The sequence below is a fragment of the Convolutriloba macropyga genome, chromosome 11, assembly GCF_964194025.1.
Source record: "Convolutriloba macropyga chromosome 11, txConMacr16.3, whole genome shotgun sequence".
Taxonomy (NCBI): Eukaryota; Metazoa; Xenacoelomorpha; order Acoela; family Convolutidae; genus Convolutriloba; species Convolutriloba macropyga.
The window spans coordinates 45,176,117-45,203,295 of NC_134478.1; the positions used below are offsets into that span (position 1 = coordinate 45,176,117).

General features: G+C 39.9%; 1 protein-coding gene and 31 non-coding genes across 36 annotated transcripts in view; 31 read left to right on the forward strand and 1 right to left on the reverse strand.

Moving 5' to 3' along the window:
• LOC142349664 (ryanodine receptor 2-like) overlaps positions 1–27,179 on the reverse strand; it is a 227,570-nt gene that overhangs the window by 126,755 nt on the left and 73,636 nt on the right. The gene's annotated exons all lie outside the window — the stretch shown is intronic.
• Positions 908–1,010, forward strand: Trnal-caa (transfer RNA leucine (anticodon CAA)). The gene is given in 2 exon segments: positions 908–945; positions 965–1,010. It is a non-coding gene; the product is annotated as a tRNA-Leu (tRNA).
• Positions 2,291–2,393, forward strand: Trnal-caa (transfer RNA leucine (anticodon CAA)). Its single transcript is given in 2 exon segments — positions 2,291–2,328; positions 2,348–2,393. It is a non-coding gene; the product is annotated as a tRNA-Leu (tRNA).
• Positions 2,636–2,738, forward strand: Trnal-caa (transfer RNA leucine (anticodon CAA)). The gene is given in 2 exon segments: positions 2,636–2,673; positions 2,693–2,738. It is a non-coding gene; the product is annotated as a tRNA-Leu (tRNA).
• Positions 2,981–3,083, forward strand: Trnal-caa (transfer RNA leucine (anticodon CAA)). The gene is given in 2 exon segments: positions 2,981–3,018; positions 3,038–3,083. It is a non-coding gene; the product is annotated as a tRNA-Leu (tRNA).
• Trnal-caa (transfer RNA leucine (anticodon CAA)) lies at positions 3,326–3,428 on the forward strand. The gene is given in 2 exon segments: positions 3,326–3,363; positions 3,383–3,428. It is a non-coding gene; the product is annotated as a tRNA-Leu (tRNA).
• Positions 9,544–9,646, forward strand: Trnal-caa (transfer RNA leucine (anticodon CAA)). Its single transcript is given in 2 exon segments — positions 9,544–9,581; positions 9,601–9,646. It is a non-coding gene; the product is annotated as a tRNA-Leu (tRNA).
• Trnal-caa (transfer RNA leucine (anticodon CAA)) lies at positions 12,651–12,753 on the forward strand. Its single transcript is given in 2 exon segments — positions 12,651–12,688; positions 12,708–12,753. It is a non-coding gene; the product is annotated as a tRNA-Leu (tRNA).
• On the forward strand, positions 13,352–13,454 carry Trnal-caa (transfer RNA leucine (anticodon CAA)). The gene is made up of 2 exons: positions 13,352–13,389; positions 13,421–13,454. It is a non-coding gene; the product is annotated as a tRNA-Leu (tRNA).
• Trnal-caa (transfer RNA leucine (anticodon CAA)) lies at positions 14,042–14,144 on the forward strand. Its single transcript is given in 2 exon segments — positions 14,042–14,079; positions 14,099–14,144. It is a non-coding gene; the product is annotated as a tRNA-Leu (tRNA).
• On the forward strand, positions 16,116–16,218 carry Trnal-caa (transfer RNA leucine (anticodon CAA)). The gene is given in 2 exon segments: positions 16,116–16,153; positions 16,173–16,218. It is a non-coding gene; the product is annotated as a tRNA-Leu (tRNA).
• On the forward strand, positions 16,808–16,910 carry Trnal-caa (transfer RNA leucine (anticodon CAA)). Its single transcript is given in 2 exon segments — positions 16,808–16,845; positions 16,865–16,910. It is a non-coding gene; the product is annotated as a tRNA-Leu (tRNA).
• Trnal-caa (transfer RNA leucine (anticodon CAA)) lies at positions 17,154–17,256 on the forward strand. The gene is given in 2 exon segments: positions 17,154–17,191; positions 17,211–17,256. It is a non-coding gene; the product is annotated as a tRNA-Leu (tRNA).
• On the forward strand, positions 17,845–17,947 carry Trnaf-gaa (transfer RNA phenylalanine (anticodon GAA)). The gene is given in 2 exon segments: positions 17,845–17,882; positions 17,902–17,947. It is a non-coding gene; the product is annotated as a tRNA-Phe (tRNA).
• Positions 18,190–18,292, forward strand: Trnal-caa (transfer RNA leucine (anticodon CAA)). The gene is given in 2 exon segments: positions 18,190–18,227; positions 18,247–18,292. It is a non-coding gene; the product is annotated as a tRNA-Leu (tRNA).
• Positions 18,535–18,637, forward strand: Trnal-caa (transfer RNA leucine (anticodon CAA)). Its single transcript is given in 2 exon segments — positions 18,535–18,572; positions 18,592–18,637. It is a non-coding gene; the product is annotated as a tRNA-Leu (tRNA).
• On the forward strand, positions 18,880–18,983 carry Trnal-caa (transfer RNA leucine (anticodon CAA)). The gene is given in 2 exon segments: positions 18,880–18,917; positions 18,937–18,983. It is a non-coding gene; the product is annotated as a tRNA-Leu (tRNA).
• On the forward strand, positions 19,227–19,329 carry Trnal-caa (transfer RNA leucine (anticodon CAA)). Its single transcript is given in 2 exon segments — positions 19,227–19,264; positions 19,284–19,329. It is a non-coding gene; the product is annotated as a tRNA-Leu (tRNA).
• On the forward strand, positions 19,573–19,675 carry Trnal-caa (transfer RNA leucine (anticodon CAA)). Its single transcript is given in 2 exon segments — positions 19,573–19,610; positions 19,630–19,675. It is a non-coding gene; the product is annotated as a tRNA-Leu (tRNA).
• On the forward strand, positions 19,918–20,020 carry Trnal-caa (transfer RNA leucine (anticodon CAA)). The gene is given in 2 exon segments: positions 19,918–19,955; positions 19,975–20,020. It is a non-coding gene; the product is annotated as a tRNA-Leu (tRNA).
• On the forward strand, positions 20,263–20,365 carry Trnal-caa (transfer RNA leucine (anticodon CAA)). The gene is given in 2 exon segments: positions 20,263–20,300; positions 20,320–20,365. It is a non-coding gene; the product is annotated as a tRNA-Leu (tRNA).
• Positions 20,608–20,710, forward strand: Trnal-caa (transfer RNA leucine (anticodon CAA)). The gene is given in 2 exon segments: positions 20,608–20,645; positions 20,665–20,710. It is a non-coding gene; the product is annotated as a tRNA-Leu (tRNA).
• On the forward strand, positions 20,953–21,055 carry Trnal-caa (transfer RNA leucine (anticodon CAA)). Its single transcript is given in 2 exon segments — positions 20,953–20,990; positions 21,010–21,055. It is a non-coding gene; the product is annotated as a tRNA-Leu (tRNA).
• On the forward strand, positions 21,298–21,400 carry Trnal-caa (transfer RNA leucine (anticodon CAA)). The gene is given in 2 exon segments: positions 21,298–21,335; positions 21,355–21,400. It is a non-coding gene; the product is annotated as a tRNA-Leu (tRNA).
• Trnal-caa (transfer RNA leucine (anticodon CAA)) lies at positions 21,644–21,746 on the forward strand. The gene is given in 2 exon segments: positions 21,644–21,681; positions 21,701–21,746. It is a non-coding gene; the product is annotated as a tRNA-Leu (tRNA).
• Trnal-caa (transfer RNA leucine (anticodon CAA)) lies at positions 21,989–22,091 on the forward strand. Its single transcript is given in 2 exon segments — positions 21,989–22,026; positions 22,046–22,091. It is a non-coding gene; the product is annotated as a tRNA-Leu (tRNA).
• Positions 23,025–23,127, forward strand: Trnal-caa (transfer RNA leucine (anticodon CAA)). Its single transcript is given in 2 exon segments — positions 23,025–23,062; positions 23,082–23,127. It is a non-coding gene; the product is annotated as a tRNA-Leu (tRNA).
• Positions 24,406–24,508, forward strand: Trnal-caa (transfer RNA leucine (anticodon CAA)). The gene is given in 2 exon segments: positions 24,406–24,443; positions 24,463–24,508. It is a non-coding gene; the product is annotated as a tRNA-Leu (tRNA).
• Positions 24,750–24,852, forward strand: Trnal-caa (transfer RNA leucine (anticodon CAA)). The gene is given in 2 exon segments: positions 24,750–24,787; positions 24,807–24,852. It is a non-coding gene; the product is annotated as a tRNA-Leu (tRNA).
• On the forward strand, positions 26,129–26,231 carry Trnal-caa (transfer RNA leucine (anticodon CAA)). The gene is given in 2 exon segments: positions 26,129–26,166; positions 26,186–26,231. It is a non-coding gene; the product is annotated as a tRNA-Leu (tRNA).
• On the forward strand, positions 26,473–26,575 carry Trnal-caa (transfer RNA leucine (anticodon CAA)). Its single transcript is given in 2 exon segments — positions 26,473–26,510; positions 26,530–26,575. It is a non-coding gene; the product is annotated as a tRNA-Leu (tRNA).
• Positions 26,789–26,891, forward strand: Trnal-caa (transfer RNA leucine (anticodon CAA)). Its single transcript is given in 2 exon segments — positions 26,789–26,826; positions 26,846–26,891. It is a non-coding gene; the product is annotated as a tRNA-Leu (tRNA).

Consider the following 27,179-nt stretch of genomic DNA (forward strand, 5'->3'; position numbering starts at 1 on the left):
AAAGGTTTGGCATTCTATTGGCCAGCAGCATATAGTTCAAGGCACGATAGCCAAAGCAGTCAATGGCTCCAGATTGAAGACTCTCTGAAAATTCAAAATTTTTAGGGCTCGATCGAGTATGTGGCTTTAAATTCCACTCTTGTTAGATTTTTTAATAATCAAATCAAACAAAACTGTTGATTCGCATTATAACTCTTCGGCAGTAAATAGCGCAAGGCAGGATTGCCGAGCGGTCTAAGGCGCCAGACTCAAGAGTTTCTCGAAGAAGTGAATTCTGGTACACGATTTTGTGCGCGGGTTCGAATCCCACTCCTGTGACAATTTTTGAACAATTTCCTATAAAAACTAAATGTTTGGCATTCTATTGGTCAGCAGCAAATAGTGCAAGGCAAGGTAGCCAAAGCAGTCAAGGGCTCCAGATTCAAGACTCTCTAAAAATTCTAAATTTTTAGGCCTCGGTCGAGTATGTGGGTTTAAATTCCACTCCTGTCAGATTCTTGACTAATCTAATCAAAGAAAACTATTGGTTGCCATCCTATTTCTTCAGCAGCTAATAGTGCAAGGCAGGAGGACCGAGCGGTCTAAGGCGCCAGACTCAAGAGTTTCTCGAAGATGAGAATTCTGGAACACAATTGTGTGCGTGGGTTCGAACCCCACTCCTGCCATATTTTTGAGCGATTTCTTATAAAATTTAAAGGTTTGGCATTCTATTGGCGAGCAGCATATAGTGCATGGCAAGATAGCCAAGCAGTCAAGGGCTCCAGATTCAAAACTCTCTAAAAATTCGAAATTTTTAGGCCTCGATCGAGTATGTGGGTTTAAATTCCACTCTTGTTAGATTTTTTAATAATCAAATCAAACAAAACTGTTGATTCGCATTATAACTCTTCGGCAGTAAATAGCGCAAGGCAGGATGGCCGAGCTGTCTAAGGCGCCAGACTCAAGAGTTTCTCGAAGATTAGAATTCTGGAACACAATTGTGTGCGTGGGTTCGAATCCCACTGCTGTCAAACTTTTGAGCAATTTCCTATAGAAATTAAAGGTTTGGCATTCTATTGGCCAGCAGCATATAGTGCATGGCAAGATAGCCAAGCAGTCAAGGGCTCCAGATTCAAGACTCTCTAAAAAGTCAAAATTTTTAGGCTTCGATCGAGTATGTGGGTTTAAATTCCACTCTTGCTAGATTTTTTAATAATCAAATCAAACAAAACTGTTGATTCGCATTATAACTCTTCGGCGGTAAATAGCTCAAGGCAGGATGGTCGAGTGGTCTAAGGCGCCAGACGCAAGAGATTCTCGAAGATGAGAATTCTCATACACAATTGTGTGCGTGGGTTTGAATCCCACTCCTGTCATATTTTTGAACAATTTCCTATAAAAATTAAAGGTTTGGCATTCTATTGGCCAGCAGCATATAGTTCAAGGCACGATAGCCAAAGCAGTCAATGGCTCCAGATTGAAGACTCTCTGAAAATTCAAAATTTTTAGGGCTCGATCGAGTATGTGGCTTTAAATTCCACTCTTGTTAGATTTTTTAATAATCAAATCAAACAAAACTGTTGATTCGCATTATAACTCTTCGGCAGTAAATAGCGCAAGGCAGGATTGCCGAGCGGTCTAAGGCGCCAGACTCAAGAGTTTCTCGAAGAAGTGAATTCTGGTACACGATTTTGTGCGCGGGTTCGAATCCCACTCCTGTGACAATTTTTGAACAATTTCCTATAAAAACTAAATGTTTGGCATTCTATTGGTCAGCAGCAAATAGTGCAATGCAAGGTAGCCAAAGCAGTCAAGGGCTCCAGATTCAAGACTCTCTAAAAATTCTAAATTTTTAGGCCTCGGTCGAGTATGTGGGTTTAAATTCCACTCCTGTCAGATTCTTGACTAATCTAATCAAAGAAAACTATTGGTTGCCATCCTATTTCTTCAGCAGCTAATAGTGCAAGGCAGGAGGACCGAGCGGTCTAAGGCGCCAGACTCAAGAGTTTCTCGAAGATGAGAATTCTGGAACACAATTGTGTGCGTGGGTTCGAACCCCACTCCTGCCATATTTTTGAGAGATTTCTTATAAAATTTAAAGGTTTGGCATTCTATTGGCGAGCAGAATATAGTGCATGGCAAGATAGCCAAGCAGTCAAGGGCTCCAGATACAAGATTCTCTAAAAATTTGAAATTTTTAGGCCTCTATCGAGTATGTGGGTTTAAATTCCACTCTTGTTAGATTTTTGAATAATCAAATCAAACAAAAATGTTGATTCGAATTATAACACTTCGGCAGCAAATAGCGCAAGGCAGGATGGACGAGCGGTCTAAGGCGCCAGACTCAAGAGTTTCTCGAAGATGATAATTCTGGTACACAATTGTGTGCGTGGGTTCGAATCCCACTCCTGTCATATTTTTGAACAGTTTCCTATAAAAATTAAAGGTATGGCATTCTATTGGCCAGCAGCATATAGTGCATGGCAAGATAGCCAAGCAGTAAAAGGCTCCAGATTCAAAGCTCTCTAAAAATTCAAAACTTTTAGGCTTCGATCGAGTATGTGGGTTTAAATTGCACTCCTGTTAGATTTCCTACTAATCTAATCAAACATAACTATTGATTCCCATTATAACTCTTCGGCAGTTATTCGTCCAAGGCAGGATGGCCGAGCGGTCTAAGGCGCCAGACTCAAGATTTTCTCGAAGATGAGAATTCTGGAACACAATTGTGTGCGTGGGTTCGAATCCCACTGCTGTCAAACTTTTGAGCAATTTCCTATAGAAATTAAAGGTTTGGCATTCTATTGGCCAGCAGCATATAGTGCATGGCAAGATAGCCAAGCAGTCAAGGGCTCCAGATTCAAGACTCTCTAAAAAGTCAAAATTTTTAGGCTTCGATCGAGTATGTGGGTTTAAATTCCACTCTTGCTAGATTTTTTAATAATCAAATCAAACAAAACTGTTGATTCGCATTATAACTCCTCGGCGGTAAATAGCTCAAGGCAGGATGGTCGAGTGGTCTAAGGCGCCAGACGCAAGAGTTTCTCGAAGATGATAATTCTGGTACACAATTGTGTGCGTGGGTTCGAATCCCACTCCTGTCATATTTTTGAACAGTTTCCTATAAAAATTAAAGGTATGGCATTCTATTGGCCAGCAGCATATAGTGCATGGCAAGATAGCCAAGCAGTAAAAGGCTCCAGATTCAAAGCTCTCTAAAAATTCAAAACTTTTAGGCTTCGATCGAGTATGTGGGTTTAAATTGCACTCCTGTTAGATTTCCTACTAATCTAATCAAACATAACTATTGATTCCCATTATAACTCTTCGGCAGTTATTCGTCCAAGGCAGGATGGCCGAGCGGTCTAAGGCGCCAGACTCAAGATTTTCTCGAAGATGAGAATTCTGGAAAACAATTGTGTGCGTGGGTTCGAATCCCACTGCTGTCAAACTTTTGAGCAATTTCCTATAGAAATTAAAGGTTTGGCATTCTATTGGCCAGCAGCATATAGTGCATGGCAAGATAGCCAAGCAGTCAAGGGCTCCAGTTTCAAGACTCTCTAAAAAGTCAAAATTTTTAGGCTTCGATCGAGTATGTGGGTTTAAATTCCACTCTTGTTAGATTTTTTAATAATCAAATCAAACAAAACTGTTGATTCGCATTATAACTCTTCGGCGGTAAATAGCGCAAGGCAGGATGGTCGAGTGGTCTAAGGCGCCAGACGCAAGAGATTCTCGAAGATGAGAATTCTCATACACAATTGTGTGCGTGGGTTTGAATCCCACTCCTGTCATATTTTTGAACAATTTCCTATAAAAATTAAAGGTTTGGCATTCTATTGGCCAGCAGCATATAGTGCATGGCAAGATAGCCAAGCAGTCAAAGGCTCCAGATTCAAAGCTCTGTAAAAACTCGAAATTTTTAGGCTTGGATCGAGTATGTGGGTTTAAATTCCACTCCTGTTAGATTTTCTACTAATCTAATCAAACAAAACTATTGATTCCCATTATAACTCTTCGGCAGTTATTCGTTCAAGGCAGGATGGCCGTGCGGTTTAAGGCGCCAGACTCAAGAGTTTCTCGAAGATGAGAGCCGTGGAACACAATTGTGTGCGTGGGTTCGAATGCCACTCCTGTCATATTTTTGAGCAATTTTGTATAAAAATTAAAGGTTTGGCATTCTATTGGCCAGCAGCATATAGTGCATGGCAAGATAGTCAAGCAGTCAAGGGCTCCAGATTCAAGACTCTCTGAAAATTCAAAATTTTTAGGGCTCGATCGAGTATGTGGCTTTAAATTCCACTCTTTTTAGATTTTTTAATAATCAAATCAAACAAAACTGTTGATTCGCATTATAACTCTTCGGCAGTAAATAGCGCAAGGCGGGATTGCCGAGCGGTCTAAGGCGCCAGACTCAAGAGTTTCTCGAAGAAGTGAATTCTGGTACACGATTTTGTGCGCGGGTTCGAATCCCACTCCTGTGACATTTTTTGAACAATTTCCTTTAAAAACTAAATGTTTGGCATTCTATTGGTCAGCAGCAAATAGTGCAAGGCAAGGTAGCCAAAGCAGTCAAGGGCTCCAGATTCAAGACTCTCTAAAAATTCTAAATTTTTAGGCCTCGGTCGAGTATGTGGGTTTAAATTCCACTCCTGTCAGATTCTTGACTAATCTAATCAAAGAAAACTATTGGTTGCCATCCTATTTCTTCAGCAGCTAATAGTGCAAGGCAGGAGGACCGAGCGGTCTATGGGGCTAGACTCCAGAGTTTCTCGAAGATGAGAATTCTGGTACACAATTTTGTGCGTGGATTCGAATCCTACTCCTGTCACATTTTTGAACAATTTCCTATAAAAATTACATGTTTGGCATTCCATTGGTCAAAAGCATATAGTGCGAGGCAAGACAGCCAAAGCAGTCAAGGGTTGCAGATTCAAGACTCTCTAAAAACTCCTAAAGTTTAGGCCTCGATCCGAGTATGTGGGTTTGAATTCCACTCCTGTCAGATTCTTGACAAATCTAATCAAAGAAAACTATTGGTTGCCATCCTATTTCTTCAGCAGCTAATAGTGCAAGGCAGGAGGACCGAGCGGTCTATGGGGCTAGACTCAAGAGTTTCTCGAAGATGAGAATTCTGGTACACAATTTTGTGCGTGGATTCGAATCCTACTCCTGTCACATTTTTGAACAGTTTCCTATAAAAACTAAATGTTTGGCGTTCTATTTGTCAGCAGCATATAGTGCATGGCAAGATAGCCAAGCATTCAAGGGTTCCAGATTCAAGGCTCTCTAAAAACTCCAAAATTTTCGGCCTCCATCGAGTATGTGGGTTTAAATTCCACTCCTGTTAGATTTTTCACTAATCTAATCAAACAAGACTACAGATTCCCATTATAACTCTTCGGCAGGTAATAGTCAGAGGCAGGATGGCCGAGCGGTCTAAGGCGCCAGACTCAAGAGTTGCTCGAAGATAAAAATTCTTGTACACGATTGTGTGCGTGGGTGCAAATCTCCCTCCTGTCAAATTTTTGAACAATTTCCTATAAAAATTAAATGTTTGGCATTCCATTGGTCAAAAGCATATAGTGCAAGGCAAGACAGCCAAAGCAGTCAAAGGTTCCAGATTCAAGACTCTCTAAAAATTCAAAATTTTTAGGCCTCGATCGAGTATGTGGGTTTAAATTTCACTCCTGTTAGATTTTTTAATAATCAAATCAAACAAAATTATTGATTCCGTTTATAATTCTTCGGCAGTTATTAGTGCAGGGCAGGAGGGCCGAGCGGTCTCAGGCGCCAGACTCAAGAGGTTTTCGAAGATGAGAATTCTGGTACACGATTTTGTGCGTGGATTCGAATCCTACTCCTGTCACATTTTTGAACAGTTTCCTATAAAAACTAAATGTTTGGCGTTCTATTTGTCAGCAGCATATAGTGCATGGCAACATAGCCAAGCATTCAAGGGTTCCAGATTCAAGGCTCTCTAAAAACTCCAAAATTTTCGGCCTCCATCGAGTATGTGGGTTTAAATTCCACTCCTGTTAGATTTTTCACTAATCTAATCAAACAAGACTACAGATTCCCATTATAACTCTTCGGCAGGTAATAGTGCAAGGCAGGATGGCTGAGCGGTCTATGGGTCTAGAATCAAAAGTTTCTCGACGATGACAATTCTGGTACACAATTTTGTGCGTGGGTTCGAATCCTACTCCTGTCACATTTTTGAACAATTTCCAATAAAAACTAAATGTTTGGCATTCTATTAGTCAGCAGCAAATAGTGCAAGGCAAGATAGCCAAAGCAGTCAAGGGCTCCAGATTCAAGACTCTCTAAAAGTTCAAAATTTTTAGGCCTCGATCCGAGTATGTGGGTTTGAATTCCACTCCTGTCAGATTCTTGACAAATCTAATCAAAGAAAACTATTGGTTGCCATCCTAATTATTCAGCAGCTAATAGTGCAAGGCAGGAGGACCGAGCGGTCTATGGGGCTAGACTCAAAAGTTTCTCGACGATGAGAATTCTGGTACACAATTTTGTGCGTGGGTTCGAATGTCCCTCCTGTCACAATTTTGAACAATTTCCTATAAAAAGTAAATGTTTGGCACTCTATTGGTCAGCAGCATATAGTGCAAGACAAGATAGCCAAAGCAGTCAAGTGCTCCAGATTCAAGACTCTCTAAAAATTCAAAATTTTTAGGCCTCGATCCGAGTATGTGGGTTTGTATTCCACTCCTGTCAGATTCTTGACAAATCTAATCAAAGAAAACTATTGGTTGCCATCCTAATTATTCAGCAACTAATAGTGCAAGGCAGGAGGACCGAGCAGTCTATGGGGCTAGACTCAAAAGTTTTCGACGATGACAATTCTGGTACACAATTTTGTGCGTGGGTTCGAATCCTACTCCTGTCACATTTTTGAACAATTTCCAATAAAAACTAAATGTTTGGCATTCTATTAGTCAGCAGCAAATAGTGCAAGGCAAGATAGCCAAAGCAGTCAAGGGCTCCAGATTCAAGACTGTAAAAATTCAAAATTTTTAGGCCTCGATCGAGTATGTGGGTTTAGATTCTACTCCTGTTAGATTTTTTACTAATCGAATCAAACAAAATTATTGATTCCGATTATAATTCTTCGGCAGTTATTAGTGCAAGGCAGTATGGACGAGCGGTCTAAGGCGCCAGACTCAAGAGATTCTAGAAGATGATAATTCTGGTACACGATCGTGTGCGTGGGTTCGAATCCCACTCCTGTCATATTTTTGAACAATTTCTTATAAAAACTAAATGTTTGGCACTCTATTGGTCAGCAGCATATAGTTCAAGGCACGATAGCCAAAGCAGTCAAGGGCTCCAGATTGAAGACTCTCTAAAAATTCAACATTTTTAGGCCTCGATCGAGTATGTGGTTTTAATTTCCACTCCTGTTAGAATTTTTACTAATAAAATCAAACAAAACTATTGATTCGCATTATAACTCTTCGGCAGATAATAGTGCAAGGAAGGATGGCCGAGAGGTCTAAGGCGCCAGACTCAAGAGGTTCTCGAGGATGAGAAATCTAGTACACGATTGTGTACGTGGGTTCGAATCGCACTCCTGTCACAATTTTGAACAATTTCCTATAAAAAGTAAATGTTTGGCACTCTATTGGTCAGCAGCATATAGTGGAAGACAAGATAGCCAAAGCAGTCAAGTGCTCCAGATTCAAGACTCTCTAAAAATTCAAAATTTTTAGGCCTCGATCCGAGTATGTGGGTTTGTATTCCACTCCTGTCAGATTCTTGACAAATCTAATCAAAGAAAACTATTGGTTGCCATCCTAATTATTCAGCAACTAATAGTGCAAGGCAGGAGGACCGAGCAGTCTATGGGGCTAGACTCAAAAGTTTTCGACGATGACAATTCTGGTACACAATTTTGTGCGTGGGTTCGAATCATACTCCTGTCACATTTTTGAACAATTTCCAATAAAAACTAAATGTTTGGCATTCTATTAGTCAGCAGCAAATAGTGCAAGGCAAGACAGCCAAAGCAGTCAAGGGCTCCAGATTCAAGACTGTAAAAATTCAAAATTTTTAGGCCTCGATCGAGTATGTGGGTTTAGATTCCACTCCTGTTAGATTTTTTTACTAATCGAATCAAACAAAATTATTGATTCCGATTATAATTCTTCGGCAGTTATTAGTGCAAGGCAGTATGGACGAGCGGTCTAAGGCGCCAGACTCAAGAGATTCTAGAAGATGATAATTCTGGTACACGATCGTGTGCGTGGGTTCGAATCCCACTCCTGTCATATTTTTGAACAATTTCTTATAAAAACTAAATGTTTGGCACTCTATTGGTCAGCAGCATATAGTTCAAGGCACGATAGCCAAAGCAGTCAAGGGCTCCAGATTGAAGACTCTCTAAAAGTTCAACATTTTTAGGCCTCGATCGAGTATGTGGTTTTAATTTCCACTCCTGTTAGAATTTTTAATAAAATCAAACAAAACTATTGATTCGCATTATAACTCTTCGGCAGATAATAGTGCAAGGAAGGATGGCCGAGAGGTCTAAGGCGCCAGACTCAAGAGGTTCTCGAGGATGAGAAATCTAGTACACGATTGTGTACGTGGGTTCGAATCGCACTCCTGTCACAATTTTGAACAATTTCCTATAAAAAGTAAATGTTTGGCACTCTATTGGTCAGCAGCATATAGTGGAAGACAAGATAGCCAAAGCAGTCAAGTGCTCCAGATTCAAGACTCTCTAAAAATTCAAAATTTTTAGGCCTCGATCGAGTATGTGGGTTTAAATTTCACTCCTGTTAGATTTTTTAATAATCAAATCAAACAAAATTATTGATTCCGTTTATAATTCTTCGGCAGTTATTAGTGCAGGGCAGGAGGGCCGAGCGGTCTATGGGGCTAGACTCAAAAGTTTCTCGAAGATGACAATTCTGCTACACAATTTTGTGCGTGGGTTCGAATCCTACTCCTGTCATATTTTTGAACAATTTCCAATAAAAACTAAATGTTTGGCATTCTATTAGTCAGCAGCAAATAGTGCAAGGCAGGATAGCCAAAACAGTCAAAGGCTCCAGATTCAAGACTGTAAAAATTCAGAATTTTTAGGCCTCGATCGAGTATGTGGGTTTAATGTCCACTCCTGTTAGAATTTTTACTAATAAAATCAAACAAAACTATTGATTCCCATTATAACTCTTCGGCAGATAATAGTGCAAGGAAGGATGGCCGAGCGGTCTAAGGCGCCAGACTCAAGAGGTTCTCGAAGATGAGAAATCTAGTACACGATTGTGTACGTGGGTTCGAATCTCACTCCTGTCACAATTTTGAACAATTTCCTATAAAAATAAAATGTTTGGCACTCTATTGGTCAGCAGCATATAGTGGAAGACAAGATAGCCAAAGCAGTCAAGTGCTCCAGATTCAAGACTCTCTAAAAATTCAAAATTTTTAGGCCTCGATCGAGTATGTGGGTTTAAATTTCACTCCTGTTAGATTTTTTAATAATCAAATCAAACAAAACTGTTGATTCCCATTATAACTCTACGGCAGTTAATAGCTCAAGGCAGGATGGCCGAGCGGTCTAAGGCACCAGACTCAAGAGATTCTCGAAGATGAGAATTCTGGTACACGATTGTGTGCGTGGGTTCGAACCCCACTCCTGTCACATTTTTGAACAATTTCTAATAAAAACTAAATGTTTGGCACTCTATTGGTCAGCAGCATATAGTTCAAGGCACGATAGCGAAAGCAGTCAAGGGCTCCAGATTCAAGACTCTCTAAAAATTCAAAATTTTTAGGCCTCGATCCGAGTATGTGGGTTTGTATTCCACTCCTGTCAGATTCTTGACAAATCTAATCAAAGAAAACTATTGGTTGCCATCCTAATTATTCAGCAACTAATAGTGCAAGGCAGGAGGACCGAGCAGTCTATGGGGCTAGACTCAAAAGTTTTCGACGATGACAATTCTGGTACACAATTTTGTGCGTGGGTTCGAATCATACTCCTGTCACATTTTTGAACAATTTCCAATAAAAACTAAATGTTTGGCATTCTATTAGTCAGCAGCAAATAGTGCAAGGCAAGACAGCCAAAGCAGTCAAGGGCTCCAGATTCAAGACTGTAAAAATTCAAAATTTTTAGGCCTCGATCGAGTATGTGGGTTTAGATTCCACTCCTGTTAGATTTTTTTACTAATCGAATCAAACAAAATTATTGATTCCGATTATAATTCTTCGGCAGTTATTAGTGCAAGGCAGTATGGACGAGCGGTCTAAGGCGCCAGACTCAAGAGATTCTAGAAGATGATAATTCTGGTACACGATCGTGTGCGTGGGTTCGAATCCCACTCCTGTCATATTTTTGAACAATTTCTTATAAAAACTAAATGTTTGGCACTCTATTGGTCAGCAGCATATAGTTCAAGGCACGATAGCCAAAGCAGTCAAGGGCTCCAGATTGAAGACTCACTAAAAGTTCAACATTTTTAGGCCTCGATCGAGTATGTGGTTTTAATTTCCACTCCTGTTAGAATTTTTAATAAAATCAAACAAAACTATTGATTCGCATTATAACTCTTCGGCAGATAATAGTGCAAGGAAGGATGGCCGAGAGGTCTAAGGCGCCAGACTCAAGAGGTTCTCGAGGATGAGAAATCTAGTACACGATTGTGTACGTGGGTTCGAATCGCACTCCTGTCACAATTTTGAACAATTTCCTATAAAAAGTAAATGTTTGGCACTCTATTGGTCAGCAGCATATAGTGGAAGACAAGATAGCCAAAGCAGTCAAGTGCTCCAGATTCAAGACTCTCTAAAAATTCAAAATTTTTAGGCCTCGATCGAGTATGTGGGTTTAAATTTCACTCCTGTTAGATTTTTTAATAATCAAATCAAACAAAATTATTGATTCCGTTTATAATTCTTCGGCAGTTATTAGTGCAGGGCAGGAGGGCCGAGCGGTCTATGGGGCTAGACTCAAAAGTTTCTCGAAGATGACAATTCTGCTACACAATTTTGTGCGTGGGTTCGAATCCTACTCCTGTCATATTTTTGAACAATTTCCAATAAAAACTAAATGTTTGGCATTCTATTAGTCAGCAGCAAATAGTGCAAGGCAGGATAGCCAAAACAGTCAAAGGCTCCAGATTCAAGACTGTAAAAATTCAGAATTTTTAGGCCTCGATCGAGTATGTGGGTTTAATGTCCACTCCTGTTAGAATTTTTACTAATAAAATCAAACAAAACTATTGATTCCCATTATAACTCTTCGGCAGATAATAGTGCAAGGAAGGATGGCCGAGCGGTCTAAGGCGCCAGACTCAAGAGGTTCTCGAAGATGAGAAATCTAGTACACGATTGTGTACGTGGGTTCGAATCTCACTCCTGTCACAATTTTGAACAATTTCCTATAAAAATAAAATGTTTGGCACTCTATTGGTCAGCAGCATATAGTGGAAGACAAGATAGCCAAAGCAGTCAAGTGCTCCAGATTCAAGACTCTCTAAAAATTCAAAATTTTTAGGCCTCGATCGAGTATGTGGGTTTAAATTTCACTCCTGTTAGATTTTTTAATAATCAAATCAAACAAAACTGTTGATTCCCATTATAACTCTACGGCAGTTAATAGCTCAAGGCAGGATGGCCGAGCGGTCTAAGGCACCAGACTCAATAGTTTCTCGAAGAAGAGAATTCTGGTACACGATTGTGTGCGTGGGTTCGAATGCCCTCCCTGTCACATTTTTTAAATAATTTCCTATAAAAATTAAAGGTTTGGCATTCTATTGGTCAGCAGCAAATAGTGCAAGGCAAGATAGCCAAAGCAGTCAAGGGCTCCAGATTCAAGACTCTCTAAAAATTCAAAATTTTTAGGCCTCGATCCGAGTATGTGGGTTTGAATTCCACTCCTGTCAGATTCTTGACAAATCTAATCAAAGAAAACTATTGGTTGCCATCCTAATTATTCAGCAGCTAATAATGCAAGGCAGGAGGACCGAGCGGTCTATGGGGCTAGACTCAAAAGTTTCTCGACGATGACAATTCTGGTACACAATTTTGTGCGTGGGTTCGAATCTCCCTCCTGTCACAATTTTGAACAATTTCCTATAAAAACTAAATGTTTGGCATTCTATTGGTCAGCAGCATATAGTGCAAGGCAAGATAGCCAAAGCAGTCAAGGGTTCCAGATTCAAGACTCTCTGAAAACTCCAACATTTTAGGCATCGATCGAGTATGTGGGTTTAAATTCCACTCCTGGATTTTTCAGTAATCAAATCAAACAAAACTATTGATTCCTATTATAATTCTTCGGCAATTATTAGTTCAAGGCAGGATGGGCGAGCGGTCTAAGGCGCCAGACTCAAGAGATTCTCGAAGATGAGAATTCTGGTACACGATTTTGTGCGTGGGTTCGAATCCCACTCCTGTCATATTTCTGAACAATTTCTTATAAAAACTAAATGTTTGGCACTCTATTGGTCAGCAGCATATAGTTCAAGGCACGATAGCCAAAGCAGTCAAGGGTTCCAGATTGAAGACTCTCTAAAAATTCAACATTTTTAGGCCTCGATCGAGTATGTGGGTTTAATTTCCACCCCTGTTAGATTTTTTACTAATCAAATCAAACAAAATTATTGATTCCGATTATAATTCTTCGGCAGTTATTAGTTCAAGGCAGGATGGTCGAGCGGTCTAAGGCGCCAGACTCAAGAGATTCTCGAAGATGAGAATTCTGGTACACGATCGTGTGCGTGGGTTCGAATCCCACTCCTGTCATATTTCTGAACAATTTCTTATAAAAACTAAATGTTTGGCACTCTATTGGTCAGCAACATATAGTTCAAGGCACGATAGCCAAAGCAGTCAAGGATTCCAGATTGAACAGATTGAAGACTCTCTAAAAACTCAACATTTTTAGGCCTCGATTGAGTATGTGGGTTTAATTTCCACTCCTGTAAGAATTTTTACTAATAAAATCAAACAAAACTATTGATTCCCATTATAACGCTTCGGCAGTTAATAGTGCAAGGAAGGATGGCCGGGCGGTCTAAGGCGCCAGACTCAAGAGGTTTTCGATGATGAGAAATCTAGTACACGATTGTGTACGTGGGTTCGAATCGCACGCCTGTGACATTTTTGAACAATTTCTTATAAAAACTAAATGTTTGGCACTCTTTTGGTCAGCAGCATATAGTTCAAGGCACGATAGCCAAAGCAGTCAAGGGCTCCAGATTCAAGACTCTCTAAAAATTCAAAATTTTTAGGCCTCGATCGAGTATGTGGGTTTAGATTCCACTCCTGTTAGATTTTTTACTAATCAAATCAAACAAAATTAATGATTCCGATTATAATTCTTCGGCAGTTAATAGTGAAAGGCAGGATGGCCGAGCGGTCTAAGGCGCCAGACTCAAGAGATTCTCGAAGATGAGAATTCTGGTACACGATTTTGTGCGTGGGTTCGAATCCTACTCCTGTCACTTTTTTGAACAATTTCCTATAAAAACTAAATGTTTGGCATTCTATTGGTCAGCAGCATATAGTGCAAGGCAAGATAGCCAAAGCAGTCAAGGGCTCCAGATTGAAGACTCTCTAAAAATTCAAAATTTTTAGGCCTCGATCGAGTATGTGGGTTTAGATTCCACTCCTGTTAGATTTTTTACTAATCAAATCAAACAAAATTATTGATTCCGATTATAATTCTTCGGCAGTTAATAGTGCAAGGCAGGATGACCGAGCAGTCTAAGACGCCAGACTCAAGAGATTCTCGAAGATGAGAATTCTGGTACACGATTGTGTGCGTGGGTTCGAATCCCACTCCTGTCACATTTTTGAACAATTTCTTATAAAAACTAAACGTTTGTTACTCTTTTGGTCAGCAGCATATAGTGCAAGGCAAGATAGCCAAAGCAGTCAAGGGCTCCAGATTCAAGACTCTAAAAATTCGAAATTTCTAGGCCTCGATGGAGTATGTGGGTTTACATTCCACTCCTGTTAGTTTTTTTACTAATCAAATCAAACAAAATTTTTGATTCCGATTATATTTCTTCGGCAGTTAATAGTCCAAGGCAGGATGGCCGAGCGGTCTAAGGCGCCAGACTCAAGAGATTCTCGAAGATGAGAATTCTGGTACACGATTGTGTGCGTGGGTTCGAACCCCACTCATGTCACATTTTTGAACAATTTCTTAAAAAAACTAAATGTTTGGCACTCTATTGGTCAGCAGCATATAGTTCAAGGCACGATAGCCAAAGCAGTCAAGGGCTCCAGATTGAAGACTCTCTAAAAATTCAAGATTTTTAGGCCTCGATCGAGTATGTGGGTTTAATTTCCACTCCTGTTAGATTTCCTACTAATCTAGACAAACAAAACTATTGATTCCCATTATAACTCTTTGGCAGTTTTTAGTGCAACGCAGGATGGCCGAGCGGTCTAAGGCGACAGACTCAAGAGTTTCTCGAAGATGAGAATTCTGGTAAACGATTGTGTGCGTGGGTTCGAATCCCACTACTGTCACATTTTTGAACAATTTCTTATAAAAACTAAATGTTTGGCACTGTATTGGTCAGCAGCATATAGTTCAAGGCACGATAGCCAAAGCAGTCAAGGGCTCCAGATTCAAGACTCTCTAAAAATTCAAAATTTTTAGGCCTCGATCGAGTATGTGGGTTTAGATTCCACTCCTGTTAGATTTTTTACTAATCAAATCAAACAAAATTAATGATTCCGATTATAATTCTTCGGCAGTTAATAGTGAAAGGCAGGATGGCCGAGCGGTCTAAGGCGCCAGACTCAAGAGATTCTCGAAGATGAGAATTCTGGTACACGCTTTTGTGCGTGGGTTCGAATCCTACTACTGTCACTTTTTTGAACAATTTCCTATAAAAACTAAATGTTTGGCATTCTATTGGTCAGCAGCATATAGTGCAAGGCAAGATAGCCAAAGCAGTCAAGGGCTCCAGATTGAAGACTCTCTAAAAATTCAAAATTTTTAGGCCTCGATCGAGTATGTGGGTTTAGATTCCACTCCTGTTAGATTTTTTACTAATCAAATCAAACAAAATTATTGATTCCGATTATAATTCTTCGGCAGTTAATAGTGCAAGGCAGGATGACCGAGCAGTCTAAGACGCCAGACTCAAGAGATTCTCGAATATGAGAATTCTGGTACACGATTGTGTGCGTGGGTTCGAATCCCACTCCTGTCACATTTTTGAACAATTTCTTATAAAAACTAAACGTTTGGCACTCTTTTGGTCAGCAGCATATAGTGCAAGGCAAGATAGCCAAAGCAGTCAAGGGCTCCAGATTCAAGACTCTCTAAAAATTCAAAATTTTTAGGCCTCGATCGAGTATGTGGGTTTAGATTCCACTCCTGTTAGATTTTTTACTAATCAAATCAAACAAAATTAATGATTCCGATTATAATTCTTCGGCAGTTAATAGTGAAAGGCAGGATGGCCGAGCGGTCTAAGGCGCCAGACTCAAGAGATTCTCGAAGATGAGAATTCTGGTACACGCTTTTGTGCGTGGGTTCGAATCCTACTACTGTCACTTTTTTGAACAATTTCCTATAAAAACTAAATGTTTGGCATTCTATTGGTCAGCAGCATATAGTGCAAGGCAAGATAGCCAAAGCAGTCAAGGGCTCCGGATTGAAGACTCTCTAAAAATTCAAAATTTTTAGGCCTCGATCGAGTATGTGGGTTTAGATTCCACTCCTGTTAGATTTTTTACTAATCAAATCAAACAAAATTATTGATTCCGATTATAATTCTTCGGCAGTTAATAGTGCAAGGCAGGATGACCGAGCAGTCTAGGACGCCAGACTCAAGAGATTCTCGAATATGAGAATTCTGGTACACGATTGTGTGCGTGGGTTCGAATCCCACTCCTGTCACATTTTTGAACAATTTCTTATAAAAACTAAACGTTTGGCACTCTTTTGGTCAGCAGCATATAATGCAAGGCAAGATAGCCAAAGCAGTCAAGGGCTCCAGATTCAAGACTCTAAAAATTCGAAATTTCTAGGCCTCGATGGAGTATGTGGGTTTACATTCCACTCCTGTTAGTTTTTTTACTAATCAAATCAAACAAAATTTTTGATTCCGATTATAATTCTTCGGCAGTTAATAGTCCAAGGCAGGATGGCCGAGCGGTCTAAGGCGCCAGACTCAAGAGATTCTCGAAGATGAGAATTCTGGTACACGATTGTGTGCGTGGGTTCGAACCCCACTCATGTCACATTTTTGAACAATTTCTTAAAAAAACTAAATGTTTGGCACTCTATTGGTCAGCAGCATATAGTTCAAGGCACGATAGCCAAAGCAGTCAAGGGCTCCAGATTGAAGACTCTCTAAAAATTCAAGATTTTTAGGCCTCGATCGAGTATGTGGGTTTAATTTCCACTCCTGTTAGATTTCCTACTAATCTAAACAAACAAAACTATTGATTCCCATTATAACTCTTTGGCAGTTTTTAGTGCAACGCAGGATGGCCGAGCGGTCTAAGGCGACAGACTCAAGAGTTTCTCGAAGATGAGAATTCTGGTAAACGATTGTGTGCGTGGGTTCGAATCCCACTACTGTCACATTTTTGAACAATTTCTTATAAAAACTAAATGTTTGGCACTGTATTGGTCAGCAGCATATAGTTCAAGGCACGATAGCCAAAGCAGTCAATGGCTCCAGATTGAAGACTCTCTAAAAATTCAAAATTTTTAGGCCTCGATCGAGTATGTGGGTTTACATTCCACTCCTGTTAGATTTTTTACTAATCAAATCAAACAAAATTATTGATTCCGATTATAATTCTTCGGCGGTTAATAGTGAAAGGCAGGATGGCCGAGCGGTCTAAGGCGCCAGACCCAAGAGATTCTCGAAGATAAGAATTCTGTTACACGATTGTGTGCGTGGGTTCGAATCCCACTCCTGTCACATTTTTGAACATTTTCTTATAAAAACTAATTGTTTGGCACTCTATTGGTCAGCAGCATATAGTTCAAGGCACGATAGCCAAAGCACTCAAGGGCTCCAGATTGAAGACTCTCTAAAAATTCAAGATTTTTAGACCTCGATCGAGTATGTTGGTTTAATTTCCACTCCTGTTAGATTTCCTACTAATCTAATCAAACAAAACTATTGATTTCCATTATAACTCTTTGGCAGTTTTTAGTGCAAGGCAGGATGGCCGAGCGGTCTAAGGCGCCAGACTCAAGAGTTTCTCGAAGATGAGAATTCTGGTACACGATTGTGTGCGTGGGTTCGAATCCCACTCCTGTCACATTTTTGAACATTTTCTTATAAAAACTATATGTTTGGCACTCTATTGGTGAGCAGCATATAGTTCAAGGCACGATAGCCAAAGCAGTCAAGGGCTCCAGATTGAAGACTCTCTAAAAATTCAAGATTTTTAGACCTCGATCGAGTATGTTGGTTTAATTTCCACTCCTGTTAGATTTCCTACTAATCTAATCAAACAAAACTATTGATTTCCATTATAACTCTTTGGCAGTTTTTAGTGCAAGGCAGGATGGCCGCGCGGTCTAAGGCGCCAGACTCAAGAGTTTCTCGCAGATGAGAATTCTGGTACACGATTGTGTGCGTGGTTTCGAATCCCACTCCTGTCACATTTTTGAAAAATTTCTTTGAAAACTAAATGTTTGGCACTCTATTGGTCAGCAGCATATAATTCAAGGCACGATAGCCAAAGCAGTCAATGGCTCCAGATTGAAGACTCTCTAAAAATTCAACATTTTTAGGCCTCGATCGAGTATGTGGGTTTAATTTCCACTACCGTTAGAATTTTTACTAATCAAATCAAACAAAACTATTGATTCCCATTATAACTCTTCGGCAGTTAATAGTGCAAGGAAGGATGGCCGAGCGGTGTAAGGCACCAGACTGAAGAGATTATCGAAGATGAGAATTCTGGAACACAATTGTGTGCGTGGGTTCGAATCCCACTCCTGTCACATTTTTGAACAATTTCTAATGAAAACTAAATGTTTGGCACTCTATTGGTCAGCAGCATATAGTTCAAGGCACGATAGCCAAAGCAGACAAGGGCCCCAGATTCAAGACTCTCTAAAAATTCAAAATTTTTAGGCCTCGATCGAGTATGTGGGTTTAGATTCCACTCCTGTTAGGTTTTTTACTAATCAAATCAAACAAATTATTGATTCCGATTATAATTCTTCGGCAGTTAATAGTGCAAGGCAGGATGGCCGAGCGGTCTCAGGCGCCAGACTCAAGAGATTTTCGAAGATGAGAATTCTGGTACACGATTGTGTGCGTGGGTTCGAATCACACTCCTGTCACATTTTTGAACAATTTCTTATAAAAACTAAATGTTTGGCACTGTATTGGTCAGCAGCATATAGTTTTAGGCACGATAGCCAAAGCAGTCAAGGGCTCCAGATTCAAGACTCTCTAAAAATTCAAAATTTTTAGGCCTCGATCGAGTATGTGGGTTTACATTCCACTCCCGTTAGATTTTTTACTAATCAAATCAAACAAATTATTGATTCCGATTATAATTTTTCGGCGGTTAATAGTGCAAGGCAGGATGGCCGAGCGGTCTAAGGCGCCAGACTCAAGAGATTCTCGAAGATGAGAATTCTGGTACACGATTGTGTGCGTGGGTTCGAACCCCACTCCTGTCACATTTTTGAACAATTTCTAATAAAAACTAAATGTTTGGCACTCTATTGGTCAGCAGCATATAGTTCAAGGCACGATAGCGAAAGCAGTCAAGGGCTCCAGATTCAAGACTCTCTAAAAATTCAAAATCTTTAGGCCTCGATCGAGTATGTGGGTTTAGATTCCACTCCTGTTAGGTTTTTTACTAATCAAATCAAACAAATTTTTGATTCCGATTATAATTCTTCGGCGGTTAATAGTGCAAGGCAGGATGGCCGAGCGGTCTAAGGCGCCAGACTCAAGAGATTCTCGAAGATGAGAATTCTGGTACGCGATTGTGTGCGTGGGTTCGAATCCCCACTCCTGTCACATTTTTGAACATTTTCTTATAAAAACTAAATGTTTGGCACTCTATTGGTCAGCAGCATATAGTTCAAGGCACGATAGCTAAAGCAGTCAAGGGCTCCAGATTGAAGACTCTCTAAAAATTCAAGATTTTTAGACCTCGATCGAGTATGTTGGTTTAATTTCCATTACTGTTAGAATTTTTACTAATCAAATCAAACAAAACTATTGATTCCCATTATAACTCTTCGGCAGTTAATAGTGCAAGGAAGGATGGCCGAGCGGTGTAAGGCACCAGACTCAAGAGATTATCGAAGATGAGAATTCTGGTACACGATTGTGTGCGTGGGTTCGAATCCCACTCCTGTCAGATTTTTGAATAATTTCTAATAAAAACTAAATGTTTGGCACTCTATTGGTCAGCAGCATATAGTTCAAGGCACGATAGCCAAAGCAGTCAATGGCTCCAGATTGAAGACTCTCTAAAAATTCAACATTTTTAGGCCTCGATCGAGTATGTGGGTTTAATTTCCATTACTGTTAGAATTTTTACTAATCAAATCAAACAAAACTATTGATTCCCATTATAACTCTTCGGCAGTTAATAGTGCAAGGAAGGATGGCCGAGCGGTGTAAGGCACCAGACTCAAGAGTTTCTCGCAGATGAGAATTCTGGTACACGATTGTGTGCGTGGGTTCGAATCCCACTCCTGTCACATTTTTGAAAAATTTCTTTGAAAACTAAATGTTTGGCACTCTATTGGTCAGCAGCATATAATTCAAGGCACGATAGCCAAAGCAGTCAATGGCTCCAGATTGAAGACTCTCTAAAAATTCAACATTTTTAGGCCTCGATCGAGTATGTGGGTTTAATTTTCACTACTGTTAGAATTTTTACTAATCAAATCAAACAAAACTATTGATTCCCATTATAACTCTTCGGCAGTTAATAGTGCAAGGAAGGATGGCCGAGCGGTGTAAGGCACCAGACTCAAGAGATTATCGAAGATGAGAATTCTGGTACACAATTGTGTGCGTGGGTTCGAATCCCACTCCTGTCACATTTTTGAACAATTTCTAATAAAAACTAAATGTTTGGCACTCTATTGGTCAGCAGCATATAGTTCAAGGCACGATAGCCAAAGCAGTCAAGGGCTCCAGATTCAAGACTCTCTAAAAATTCAAAATTTTTAGGCCTCGATCGAGTATGTGGGTTTAGATTCCACTCCTGTTAGGTTTTTTACTAATCAAATCAAACAAATTATTGATTCCGATTATAATTCTTCGGCAGTTAATAGTGCAAGGCAGGATGGCCGAGCGGTCTCAGGCGCCAGACTCAAGAGGTTTTCGAAGATGAGAATTCTGGTACACGATTGTGTGCGTGGGTTCGAATCCCACTCCTGTCACATTTTTGAACAATTTCTTATAAAAACTAAATGTTTGGCACTGTATTGGTCAGCAGCATATAGTTCAAGGCACGATAGCCAAAGCAGTCAAGGGCTCCAGATTCAAGACTCTCTAAATATTCAAAATTTTTAGGCCTCGATCGAGTATGTGGGTTTACATTCCACTCCCGTTAGATTTTTTACTAATCAAATCAAACAAATTATTGATTCCGATTATAATTCTTCGGCGGTTAATAGTGCAAGGCAGGATGGCCGAGCGGTCTCAGGCGCCAGACTCAAGAGATTCTCGAAGATGAGAATTCTGGTACACGATTGTGTGCGTGGGTTCGAACCCCACTCCTGTCACATTTTTGAACAATTTCTAATAAAAACTAAATGTTTGGCACTCTATTGGTCAGCAGCATATAGTTCAAGGCACGATAGCCAAAGCAGTCAAGGGCTCCAGATTCAAGACTCTCTAAATATTCAAAATTTTTAGGCCTCGATCGAGTATGTGGGTTTACATTCCACTCCCGTTAGATTTTTTACTAATCAAATCAAACAAATTATTGATTCCGATTATAATTCTTCGGCGGTTAATAGTGCAAGGCAGGATGGCCGAGCGGTCTCAGGCGCCAGACTCAAGAGATTCTCGAAGATGAGAATTCTGGTACACGATTGTGTGCGTGGGTTCGAACCCCACTCCTGTCACATTTTTGAACAATTTCTAATAAAAGCTAAATGTTTGGCACTCTATTGGTCAGCAGCATATAGTTCAAGGCACGATAGCCAAAGCAGTCAAGGGCTCCAGATCCAAGACTCTCTAAAAATTCAAAATTTTTAGGCCTCGATCGAGTATGTGGGTTTAGATTCAACTCCTGTTAGGTTTTTTACTAATCAAATCAAACAAATTATTGATTCCGATTATAATTCTTCGGCGGTTAATAGTGCAAGGCAGGATGGCCGAGCGGTCTAAGGCGCCAGACTCAAGAGATTCTCGAAGATGAGAATTCTGGTACACGATTGTGTGCGTGGGTTCGAATCACACTCCTGTCACATTTTTGAACATTTTCTTATAAAAACTAAATGTTTGGCACTCTATTGTTCAGCAGCATATAGTTCAAGGCACGATAGCTAAAGCAGTCAAGGGCTCCAGATTGAAGACTCTCTAAACATTCAAGATTTTTAGACCTCGATCGAGTATGTTGGTTTAATTTCCACTCCTGTTAGATTTCCTACTAATCTAATCAAACAAAACTATTGATTCCCATTATAACTCTTTGGCAGTTTTTAGTGCAAGGCAGGATGGCCGAGCGGTCTAAGGCGCCAGACTCAAGATTTTCTCGAAGATGAGAATTCTGGTACACGATTGTGTGCGTGGGTTCGCATCCCACTCCTGTCACATTTTTGAAAAATTTCTTTGAAAACTAAATGTTTGGCACTCTATTGGTCAGCAGCATATAGTTCAAGGCACGATAGCCAAAGCAGTCAATGGCTCCAGATTGAAGACTCTCTAAAAATTCAACATTTTTAGGCCTCGATCGAGTATGTGGGTTTAATTTCCATTACTGTTAGAATTTTTACTAATCAAATCAAACAAAACTATTGATTCCCATTATAACTCTTCGGCAGTTAATAGTGCAAGGAAGGATGGCCGAGCGGTGTAAGGCACCAGACTCAAGAGATTATCGAAGATGAGAATTCTGGTACACGATTGTGTGCGTGGGTTCGAATCCCACTCTTGTCAGATTTTTGAATAATTTCTAATAAAAACTAAATGTTTGGCACTCTATTGGTCAGCAGCATATAGTTCAAGGCACGATAGCCAAAGCAGTCAAGGGCTCCAGATTCAAGACTCTCTAAAAATTCAAAAATTTTAGGCCTCGATCGAGTATGTGGGTTTAGATTCCACTCCTGTTAGGTTTTTTACTAATCAAATCAAACAAATTATTGATTCCGATTATAATTCTTCGGCAGTTAATAGTGCAAGGCAGGATGGCCGAGCGGTCTCAGGCGCCAGACTCAAGAGATTTTCGAAGATTAGAAATCTGGTACACGATTTTGTGCATGGGTTCGAATCCTACTCCTGTCACTTTTTTGAACAATTTCTAATAAAAACTAAATGTTTGGCACTCTATTGGTCAGCAGCATATAGTTCAAGGCACGATAGCCAAAGCAGTCAAGGGCTCCAGATTCAAGACTCTCTAAAAATTCAAAATTTTTAGGCCTCGATCGAGTATGTGGGTTTAGATTCCACTCCTGTTAGGTTTTTTACTAATCAAATCAAACAAATTATTGATTCCGATTATAATTCTTCGGCAGTTAATAGTGCAAGGCAGGATGGCCGAGCGGTCTCAGGCGCCAGACGCAAGAGATTTTTGAAGATGAGAATTCCGGTACACGATTGAGTGCGTGGGTTCGAATCCCACTCCTGTCACATTTTTGAACAATTTCTTATAAAAACTAAATGTTTGGCACTGTATTGGTCAGCAGCATATAGTTCAAGGCACGATAGCCAAAGCAGTCAAGGGCTCCAGATTCAAGACTCTCTAAAAATTCAAAATTTTTCGGCCTCGATCGATTATGTGGGTTTACATTCCACTCCTGTTAGATTTTTTACTAATCAAATCAAACAAAATTATTGATTCCGATTATAATTCTTCGGCGGTTAATAGTGCAAGGCAAGAGGGCCGAGCGGTCTAAGGCGCCAGACTCAAGAGTTTCTCGAAGATGAGAATTCTGGTACACGATTGTGTGCGTGGGTTCGAATCCCACTCCTGTCACATTTTTGAAAAATATCTTTGAAAACTAAATGTTTGGCACTCTATTGGTCAGCAGCATATAGTTCAAGGCACGATAGCCAAAGCAGTCAATGGCTCCAGATTGAAGACTCTCTAAAAATTCAACATTTTTAGGCCTCGATCGAGTATGTGGGTTTAATTTCCACTCCTGTTAGGTTTTTTACTAATCAAATCAAACAAATTATTGATTCCGATTATAATTCTTCGGCAGTTAATAGTGCAAGGCAGGATGGCCGAGCGGTCTCAGGCGCCAGACTCAAGAGATTTTCGAAGATGAGAATTCTGGTACACGATTTTGTGCATGGGTTCGAATCCTACTCCTGTCACTTTTTTGAACAATTTCCTATAAAAATTAAATGTTTGGCATTCTATTGGTCAGCAGCATATAGTGCAAGGCAAGATAGCCAAGCAGTCAAGGGCTCCAGATTCAAAACTCTCTAAAAATTCATATTTTTAGGCTTCGATCGAGTATGTGGGTTTTATTTCCACTCCTGTCAGAACTTTTACTAATCAAATCAAAGAAAACTATTGATTCCCATTATAACTCTTCGGCAGTTAATAGTGCAAGGAAGGATGGCCGAGCGGTCTAAGGCGCCAGACTCAAGAGTTTCTCAAAGATGCGAATTCTAGTACACGATTGTGTACGTGGGTTCGAATCCCACTCCTCTCACATTTTTTAAATATTTTCCTATAAAAATTAAAGGTTTGGCATTCTATTGGTCAGCAGGATATAGTGCATGGCAAGATAGCCAAGCAGTCAAGGGCTCCAGATTCAAAACTCTCTAAAAATTCAAAATTTTTAGGCTTCGATTGAGTATGTGGGTTTAAATTCCACTCCGGTTAGAATTTTTACTAATCAAATCAAACAAAACTATTGATTCCCATTATAACTCTTCGGCAGTTAATAGTGCAAGGAAGGATGGCCGAGCGGTCTAAGGCGCCAGGCTGAAGAGTTTCTCGAAGATGAGATTTCTGGAACACGATTGTGTGCGTAGGTTCGAATCCCACTCCTGTCACATTTTTTAAATAATTACTTATAAAAAGTAAAGGTTTGGCATTCTATTGGTCAGCAGCATATAGTGCAAGACAAGATAGCCAAAGCATTCAAATGCTCCAGATTCAAGACCCTCTAAAAATTCAAAATTTTTAGGCCTCGATCGAGTATGTGGGTTTAAATTCCACTCCTGTTAGATTTTTTAATAATTAAATCAAACAAAACTTTTGATTCCCATTATAACTCTTCGGCAGTTAATAGTTCAAGGAAGGATGGCCGAGCGGTCTAAGGCGCCAGACTCAAGAGATTCTCGAAGAAGAGAATTCTGGTACACGATTATGTGCGTGGGTTCGAATCCCACTCCTGTCACATTTTTTAAATAATTTCCTATAAAAATTAGAGGTTTGGCATTCTATTGGTCAGCAGCATATAGTGCATGGCAAGATAGCCAAGCAGTCAAGGGCTCCAGATTCAAAACTTTCTAAAAATTCAATTTTTAGGCTTCGATCGAGTATGTGGATTTAAATTCCACTCCTGTTAGATTTCCTACAAATCTAATCAAACAAAACTATTGATTCCCATTATAACTCTTTGGCAGTTTTCAGTGCAAGGCAGGATGGCCGAGCGGTCTAAGGCGCCAGACTCAAGAGTTTCTCGAAGATGAGAATTTTGGTACACAATTGTGTGCGTGGATTCGAATCCCACTTCTGTCACATTTTTTAAATAATTTCCTATAAAAATTAAAGGTTTGGCATTCTATTGGTCAGCAGCATATAGTGCATGGCAAGATAGCCAAGCAGTCAAGGGCTCCAGATTCAAAACTTTCTAAAAATTCAAATTTTTAGGCTTCGATCGAGTATGTGGATTTAAATTCCACTCCTGTTAGATTTCCTACAAATCTAATCAAACAAAACTATTGATTCCCATTATAACTCTTCGGCAGTTATTCGTGCAAGGCAAGATGGACGAGCGGTCTAAGGCGCCAGACTCAAGAGTTTCTCGAAGATGAGAATTCTGGAACGCGATTGTCTGCGTAGGTTCGAATCCCACTCCTGTCACATTTTTTAAATAATTACCTATAAAAAGTAAAATTTTGGCATTCTATTGGTCAGCAGCATATAGTGCATGGCAAGATAGCCAAGCAGTCAAGGGCTCCAGATTCAAAACTCTCTAAAAACTCAAATTTTTAGGCTGCGATCGAGTATGTGGGTTTAAATTCCACTCCTGTTAGATTTCCTACTAATCTAATCAAACAAAACTATTGATTCCCATTATAACTCTTCGGCAGTTATTCGTGCAAGGCAAGATGAACGAGCGGTCTAAGGCGCCAGACTCAAGAGCTTCTCGAAGATGAGAATTCTGGAACGCGATTGTCTGCGTAGGTTCGAATCCCACTCCTGTCACATTTTATAAAAAATTACCTATAAAAACAAAATTTTGGCATTCTATTGGTCAGCAGCATATAGTGCATAGCAAGATAGCCAAGCAGTCAAGGGCTCCAGATTCAAAACTCTCTAAAAACTCAAATTTTTAGGCTTCGATCGAGTATGTGGGTTTAAATTCCACTCCTGTTAGATTTCCTACTAATCTAATCAAACAAAGCTATTGATTTCCATTATAATTCTTCGGCAGTTATTCGTGCAAGACAAGATGGACGAGCGGTCTAAGGCGCCAGACTCAAGAGTTTCTCGAAGAAGAGAATTCTGGTACACGATTGTGTGCGTGGGTTCGAATCCCACGCCTGTTACATTTTTTAAATAATTACCTATAAAAAGTAAAATTTTGGCATTCTATTGGTCAGCAGCATATAGTGCATGGCAAAATAGCCAAGCAGTCAAGGGCTCCAGATTAAAAACTCTCTAAAAACTCAAATTTTTAGGCTTCGATCGAGTATGTGGGTTTAAATTCCACTCCTGTTAGATTTCCTACTAATCTAATCAAACAAAACTATTGATTTCCATTATAACTCTTCGGCAGTTATTCGTGCAAGACAGGATGGCCGAGCGGTCTAAGGCGCCAGACTCAAGAGTTTCTCAAAGATGAGAATTCTGGTACACAATTGTGTGCGTGGGTTCGAATCCCACTCCTGTCATATGTTTGTACAATTTCCTATAAAATTTAAAGGTTTGGCATTCTATTGGCCAGCAGCATATAGTGCATGGAAAGATAGCCAAGCAGTCAAGGGCTCCAGATTCAAAACTCTCTAAAAACTCAAATTTTTAGGCTTCGATCGAGTATGTGGGTTTAAATTCCACTCCTGTTAGATTTCCTACTAATCTAATCAAACAAAACTATTGATTTCCATTATAACTCTTCGGCAGTTATTCGTGCAAGACAAGATGGACGAGCGGTCTAAGGCGCCAGACTCAAGAGTTTCTCGAAGATGAGAAATCTGGTACACAATTGTGTGCGTGGGTTCGAATCCCACTCCTGTCATTTTTTTGAACCATTTCCTATAAAAAATTAAAGGTTTGGCATTCTATTGGCCAGCAGCATATAGTGCATGGCAAGATAGCCAAGCACTCAACTGCTCCAGATTCAAGACTCTCTAAAAATTCAAATAAATTCCACTCCTGTTAGATTTCCTACTAATCTAATCAAACAAAACTATTGATTCCCATTATAAGTCTTCGGCAGTTAGTAGTGCAAGGCAGGATGGCCGAGCGGTCTAAGGCGCCAGACTCAAGAGTTTCTCGAAGATGAGAATTCTGGTACACAATTGTGTGCGTGGGTTCGAATCCCACTCCTGTCATATGTTTGTACAATTTCCTATAAAATTTAAAGGTTTGGCATTCTATTGGCCAGCAGCATATAGTGCATGGAAAGATAGCCAAGCAGTCAAGGGCTGCAGATTCAAGACTCTCTAAAAATTCAAAAATTTTAGGCCTCGATTGAGTATGTGGGTTTAAATTCCACTCGTGTTAGATTTTTTTACTAATCTAATCAAACAAAACTATTGATTCTCATTATAACTCATCGGCAGTTAATAAATCAAGGCAGGATGGGCGAGCGGTCTAAGGCGCCAGACTCAAGAGTTCCT